The following is a 7,625-nucleotide window of genomic DNA, read 5'->3' as shown; positions in this document are numbered from 1 at the left end:
AGGTGTCAACTGATGGTCTTCCACATGCAACTTCTTAAAGTGCACCAACATATGTTCAAGGGTAATAGGAACCTCTTCTTTAAATTAAAGATATCGTAACTAGGACTTGGTATCTTTTAGAAATCCTAACTTAAAGTTTAATCATTCTAAGAGGTTTGACAAGAGCTTTTTGAATATTGTAGTGTTGTAGGGGAAGGAATGAGGTAGACTTTCAAATAATTAGATTTTTAAGTTATAAAATAAACCGAGTATAGTTTGTAGATTTGCAAATTTGTCTTCGCATGAATTAATACATGTATTTATATGAAACAATAATTTGCTTGGTGTCTTTTAAAATGATGTTTATGTTAGGTCCCTACTTTTACCCTTATACAGTCACATATGTATATGTATTTAAAAAGTGATAAATACATGAAAAATATGCGGCGCTTTTTCCGGGATGCTCAAAGTCTTGCATGTTTCTTTTTGGATCTGTGATCATAACAAGACTTCAAGTATTAGTAGACTGGTTTACTGTCACATATATATATATATATCATACAATTTTTGTATATATTTTGAAAACAAAATTATTCATAAATACAAGTGTAAAGTATAAATTATGTATCTGAACGTTTCTGTGAATTGTGCGACCGAATAATTGAAATTACAAATTGTGTAACTGAACTATCAAAATTCATGTAAAAAGGGGCCTCTGCTGTTAAATCTTAACGGCGTTAGTAAATACAAAAAAAAGAGGAGGGCAAATTAGTAATTTCGGCTAACAAACAGTGTGCAATTGTGCAAACCATTCATGAAATGGATCATTCATCTTCCTATTCATTATACCACCGTCTTACTTAAAACCGGCTACACTCTCACCATCTTCACTCACACAATCTAAAATCCAGCCCCTCCTTGACCTCGATGCCAATTGGCTCTCATCTCATTCCTCTGTTGCTTTTCAATCCTCGTTTTCTCCATCATCGGTTACCATTATTGCATCCATCAAGTCATGCTCCCCTTTACTAGAAATTCACGGACATTCTTTTTCGGCGGACCTAATACCCTTCAAATTAGGAGAGTTCGATATGATTTTAGAAATGGATTGGTTGTCCCTGCATAAGGCAAATATTGACTGTAAGAAAAAGAAAATTGTGATGTATACAGAGAATAATGTCAGGATAAGTTATCAAGGACAGAAGCAGGAAAGAAGTAGTTGAGAAGCAAAGAAATAGTTGAGACAAGGGTGCGAAGCCTACTTAGCCCATATAGTAGACACCGAGAAAGAGACACCTAATCTGGATGAGATTCCAATAGTAAGCGTATTTCCGGATGTTTTTCCAGATGAGTTACCAGGATTGCCACCGGATCGTGAGATCGAGTTTTCTATCGACTTAGTTACTGGAGCAGAACCAGTTTCAAAGGCTCACACCAGTGAAAATGAAAAAACTAGCTAAGCAACTTCAGAAACTTCTGGATAAGGGAGTAATTAGGCCAAGTGTATCCCCATGGGGTGCACTAGTGTTATTTGTGAAAAAGAAAGACGGAAACATGAGATTGTGTATTGATTATCGAGAGTTAAATAAGTTAACCATCAAGAATAAATATCACCTACCAAAAATTGATGACTTGTTTGACCAGTTTAAGGGAGCGTGTGTTTCTCGAAGATTGATTTAAGATCGGGCTATCATCAGCTAAAGATCAAGTCCAAGGACATACCAAAGACCGCATTCAGAACCAGATATGGACATTATGAGTTCTTGGTGATATCATTGGATTGACCAATGTACCTGCTTTTATGGATTTAATGAACAGGGTGTATAAGGAGTACCTGGATAGGTTTTTTGAATATTGTAGTGGTGGTGTGGGTAAGGAATGGGGTAAACTTTCAAGAAATTAGATTTTTCAATTCTAAAATGTAAATCGAGTATAGTTTGTGAATTTGCGAATTTGTCTTTGCATGAATTGCTACTTGTGTTTGTATGAAACTATAAATTGCTTGGTGCCTTTTAAAAATGATGTTCATGTTAGTCCCTCCTTTTACCGTCACATATGTATATGCATTTAAAAATTGATGAATATACCGGGAATATGTGACGCTTTTTCTGGGATGTTCAAAGTCTTGCATGTTTCTTTTTGGATCTGTGAGCATGACAAGACTTCAAGTATTAGTAGACTGGTTTTACTGTCACATTCGTATATCATACAATCTTTGTTTATATTTTGAAAACAACATTATTGGTAAATACAAGAATAAAGTATAAAGTGTGTGCTAAATTATCACATTTCTGCAAATTATATGGCGAAATAATTGAAATTGCAACTTTATAACTGAACTATCAAAATTCATGCAAAACGGGGACTCTGCTGTTAAATCTTAACGACGTTAGTAAATACAAAAAAATAGAGGGCAAATCAGTAATGTGGGCTAACAAACAGTGTGCAAAACCATTCATAAAGTGGATCATTCAGCTTTACTTTCGGTAAATCAGTAATGTCGGTTACCCTTATTGCATCCGTCAAGTCATGCTCCCCTTTACTTTCGGCGCTTTCATCGGCGTTAATTCCGGTAATATTCTATTTTGTTCAATTTGAGTGTGAGGCTTGGTATTGCTTTGTTGAGTATGTTTATTAGGTTGGATAAATTGATTGATGCTTGTATATGTTTGGTAAATTGTCTAAAAGAGATGTATTTTGCTTGGAATGTTTTGGTTGGTGGGTATGCTATAGGTGGTTGTATTTTTTTTTATGAGGCTTTGGATTTCTAATTAGATCAATTAGATCATATCAGAGAATCTACCTCCGACGGAAGTGTTATGAAATTAGATCATCGGACAAATATATATTATCATGCTGGATGACTTGTTCAGTTGTTTGATTGATACGATAACATTTGGGATTTAGGTTTAACAAATAAAAATGAATAAAAAGGAGGGGAAGAAAGAAGAGAGAAACCAGGAGCAGTGATGATGTGTGCAAAATAAGATGCACTTGTCGGACGTTAGATCAAACTAACGTTAGCCCCCCCTTTTGCATAAAAAAGCGTTAGTTAATTCAGTTACACAATCACATCATCCGATTAACCCAAATACAAGTTTACATTATAATTATACAAGTTTACATTATAATTATACTTGATGATTACTGGGACTAGGGGACTATCCATAACATCTGGTTAACCCGACTTTATAATTCTGTTAAACAAATGAGATCACGTAATTTTAGTAACTTCTATTAACCTTCCACAATCACGTCATTTCGACTTCAAGCAACTGGCCAAATCCAAACTGATCTCGCCCATTAGAATTTCAAATTTTCAGTTTTTTCTCAATCATGGAAACCACTATTTCGGTCCAGACCAAACCGCTGCAATAGTTTTTCTACCTGCCTCTTTACAATAGTTCCGGTTCATTTTCAACTGGAGATGGATCATGGATAAACCAGGCAATTCGCCGTCTTAAACCGCTGCTATAATTAGATAAATTAGAGATTTTCAAGCCGCTGCTAAAATTTACCAATTGTTCTGTATTGTAAGGTCGGAAACAACTTCTGCTCGTGTTCTCCTTCTTCCGCCCAAACTGGTATGTCCTTAATCAGTGATGGAGTGTAGTAGGTATCAACGGGTTTAATGCTCATCGTATTTAGATTTGCTAATTACAATAACTTAATTTTTTGTTCTGTTACATGTTTTTGGATCTCCTGCAATTTAAATAAATTGTTTTTGTATTTTCCCCATCTGTCAATTAATAATTACATAAAGAGGAATCTCTCAAATTTAATTCAGTTTGTAGATTTATAGAATTATATATGTGTTGCCGGTCATAGTTGTGAAGTTTATTATACAGTTTTCTGGAATGTTATTTGTTTTTCCTAATCAATAATGAGTTTTTAATCAATTATGGATTTTGAAAGATGAATGACATTGTAACATAGGCGATGTGCTTCCAATATAATTATGATTCTAATTTGGTATAGAAAAGACATAATTCTTATTGTGTTAGGATTTCCAGAACCCACTACATCACCATCAATTATTTCCACTTCATCTTATCCAAGTGGAATAATCCAACTCCAAATTTCTGGAGCATTTCATAACTATAAGAAACAAAGGTCATTAGGCTAGCATAATGTTAATTGATCAGCGCAGGTTATGGTTTTTTTTATGGTCTGCTTTTGTTCTGTTACATTTTTGTGGATTGTTACAGAGATTATTTTCAGATATCTTTTATTTCACAATACAGCTCAACACTATTAATTATGATATGTTTTTGATAAGTTTTCCGATATTTTCTGTGCAGAAGCTTACAACTAATTCTATTATCCGTGTGCAGATGACATGAGAGCAATACTTGTTGTGATACTCAAGAGAAGGATGGGTGTAGGGATTTTGGCGAAGCTGTATCTAACAGAAATGCATGTAGAATGAAAGGTGAGTTCATGCTATAATGTTTAGTTGTTGGAAAAGCCCAAGTAGTCAGTCATTTAGTAAAAGTTCATACTATCACAAATTCAGATTCTTATTTACTAGAATGTGGATGATGGTTTAACCATTAATCTTGAATGGTGTCAATTTTAGTAGCAGTGCAAACATTAAGAAAGATTTTAAGTTTTAACACTATATAGAACTTATACAATGTTATATGAATAGAATATAGGTTTTATTGGAACAACTTACATTGCGTACAATGTAAGTTACATTGCGTGCAATATATAAATGGTGTTAATGAATCTTTTTACTGCAACAGGTCAAATATTTTTTTCATGTTTCTACTTGACCGTTCACCATATTATCTTATTTGAATTTACCATTAGGATAACTTTCGTTTTAACATAGTATTGTGTATTCTTGGAGAACTAAGAACAATGTTTTTGTTGTTTAGTTTCTATATGATTGTGGAACTAACTTTACTATATTTCTCATTATGAAGAAAGTTGATTGGAGCCAGATACTTTAACAAAGGGTATGCTTCGGTAGTGGGACATCTTAGTTTCATATTTCATTCATCACGTGATGATGATGGTCATGGAACACATACCTTATCAACTGTTGCCGGTAATTTTGTACCTGGAGATCATGTTGTTGGGTATACAATGAAACAACAAAAGGCGACTTTCCCAAAGCACGGGTGGTGGCTTACAAGGTCAGCTGGCTCTATAAGGGTGCTTTGATGCAGATATATTGGCTGCATTTAATGCGGCTATCTATGATGGTGTGGATGTGGCCTGCATCAATTGTAGGTGATAGATTTGGTCCATTTTTCCAAGACGAGACTGCCATTGGCTCTTTTCATGTTGTTAAGCATGGAATTCCAGTTTGTCAGCTGGAAATTCAGGATTTCAACCATGTAGAATTTCGTATGTGCAAGTCAGTTTCGAGGCTGCAACTCTTCCAATTATTATGAATGAAGAACAATTTATTTAGTATTTGATTTTTTTGCCTAATATTAGGTGCATTAGCCTACCTAATCAAATCTGTTACTCAAATGACAGCATGTAAGTAGCAGGTGCTCGAGAAGCCTTTTTCTATGGGATACCATCCATCTCAACATGCAACTGGTACGTTAACTCTTATAATGTAGTACATAGCTATGCGTCATCATTATTATTTGGTTGATATGATGGTAGGATTAACTGTGTACTCCATTGATCCTTTTGGGTGGTGCTTTTGTATCTGGTGGCTCCTGTCTGGCTGTCTTGAAATTAATGCTTGCTTTGACTTGGACGTTTACACCCATACTCTTTGTACTTGAAGTTTCATATAAATAATTTTGCTCTATTAGTAAGTCTTATTCTGTTCTTTTTGTTTTGCGGGTCATATTTACTATAGTTCCATTTACCCTACACTTAAAAAATTTGTTCTGATCTATACATATTGGCATTGTTAACCCTGAAATGGTGTTTGTTGTCACAAGAAATCTTTACTTTAAGATGTCCCGTCGGAAAAGGTTTGAGTTTATACATTTATGAACAATCAGGTTTCTACACTGTCATATTGGTTTATTGACCTCCTGGTAATACGCATATGATGATTTCTAGCTGTGTACATTCTCGCAAAAAATAAATATATCGATATATTAGTATAAAGCTATCATTTCATAATTCTCAGATGTACAAAGTTGTAGTTGTGTCCCTAGCTGCAAGTTTGCTTCTTCTAAAATAATTGCAAATTTGAAGTCTAACATATTTTCTATTATGTTTACCACGTATAATATATCGACATAGAAGTAAAGACTTTTAGTTATAAAATAAATTCATGACCAAATTTTGACTGTTATAACCGAAAGGAGCCTATATCTTTTGACAAATATATATACACAGACAAGCACAACCCTCCATAAGTCTAATTTAAAATACTTGCAAGTTGCAACAAATGCATGCTCAAACTAAAACTAACTGTATATGTACAATGTTTTCTCCGTAGCTTAGATTTTAGTATCAAGTATAAGTTGCATACTGTACTGCTTTTTACTATCAAGTTTCAATCATGCTTCCCTTATTTTTTTCATAAACTTAAACATTATTAATCTTCTCTCCTTGAGCAGCTTAATATGCTAGAGTATGTATATGTACAACATTACCTCATGATAAATCATACCTTCTGGAAGCTAAAATTTTGAGCATTGTATTTATTGACCCTTCCTCTGTCATTACAGTACATGTGTGCATCAGAAAACAGAAAGTTAGAGAAAATTTAGGTTTGGCAGAATCAAGGTCTACATCTAATTTCCGTGTTTTGGTAGATTTTCGTGCTTTCGTTGCGAAACAAGCTAACCTTCAAGGCGTAGAGTTGACCATGAAATATGAATGACCTAGCAAATTATCTACTATTTCCAGCGAGTGATGAAGATACATAAGTAGGGCGAATATTATTATTGATGGAGGTTTTATATGTATAAATCACTCACTTGGTGTCTTCTGTCTTCCTGTGAGATATTGTATTGGAAAATTTTCACAGGTGGCATGGCTGTGTTGTTTCACCTGGATATATACCATGCAAGATTTCATCTCTATTTTGCACTAAATTATTAGTATGTTATTAGTTTCAGATATAAAAATTATAAAATGAATTTCTTAGTGGTGGAAGACATTGAGGTGACGGAGATCAGAGTCATCAAATTGACATCCAATTTTTTTAAAATAGTCTGATTTTACCTTTCTCAGGTGGAATGGCTCTTTGATTTGGAGAAATGGTTGGTTGATGATGTTTTCACAAATGCTAGCACAAGCAGTTGATAGAAAATCTTCTAACATATGTTCCTAGATAATGAGTTAATTAGCAAAAGCAATATGCCTTGATTTACTGTTGATTTCTCTCTGAGTTCAATTAGCAAATGTGTATTTTTTTTATTGTATTGCCTTTACTTTTTCATGTCCTGCAAGCTTTTGTCTCAGTTCCTTTTCTTCCCGGTGTGCACAGAAGTTTAAGTTTGCTAGTTTTTGAAGCAGTTGTGTTCAAGTTGTAATTAAATCCTTGTAATGTCAGGTTAGCATGTTTTATTAATATATGATGGTTTAACAAAAAAGAGTCATACAAAAGAAAAATATATGTATCTTTTGTTTAGTCTTTGTACTTATTAGTATTAATAACCTAATCATGTTAAATACCTAAAATTTTAATAAATTTTATTAAGATAATTGAGAAT

At 33.7% G+C, this 7,625-nt stretch overlaps 1 long non-coding RNA gene across 5 annotated transcripts; it reads left to right on the top strand.

The window, feature by feature from the left end:
- Nucleotides 1–2,274: 2,274 nt before the first annotated feature.
- On the top strand, nt 2,275–7,382 carry LOC141693019 (uncharacterized). 5 transcript variants are annotated; one of them, XR_012562993.1, is made up of 5 exons: nt 2,311–2,551; nt 4,314–4,411; nt 4,911–5,347; nt 5,473–5,538; nt 7,144–7,382. It is a non-coding gene; the product is annotated as an uncharacterized LOC141693019 (long non-coding RNA). The 5 variants fall into 5 exon arrangements; XR_012562992.1 differs by adding an exon at nt 3,518–3,563 and having other exon boundaries at nt 2,275–2,551; nt 4,911–7,382; XR_012562991.1 differs by having other exon boundaries at nt 2,303–2,551; nt 4,911–5,538; nt 6,636–7,382.
- The last annotated feature ends 243 nt before the right edge of the window (nt 7,383–7,625 follow it).

This window comes from Apium graveolens, chromosome 10 (assembly GCF_009905375.1).
Source record: "Apium graveolens cultivar Ventura chromosome 10, ASM990537v1, whole genome shotgun sequence".
Taxonomy (NCBI): domain Eukaryota; kingdom Viridiplantae; phylum Streptophyta; class Magnoliopsida; order Apiales; family Apiaceae; genus Apium; species Apium graveolens.
Note: the sequence above shows the minus strand (reverse complement) of the source record. Positions and strands in the feature narration are given on the sequence as shown.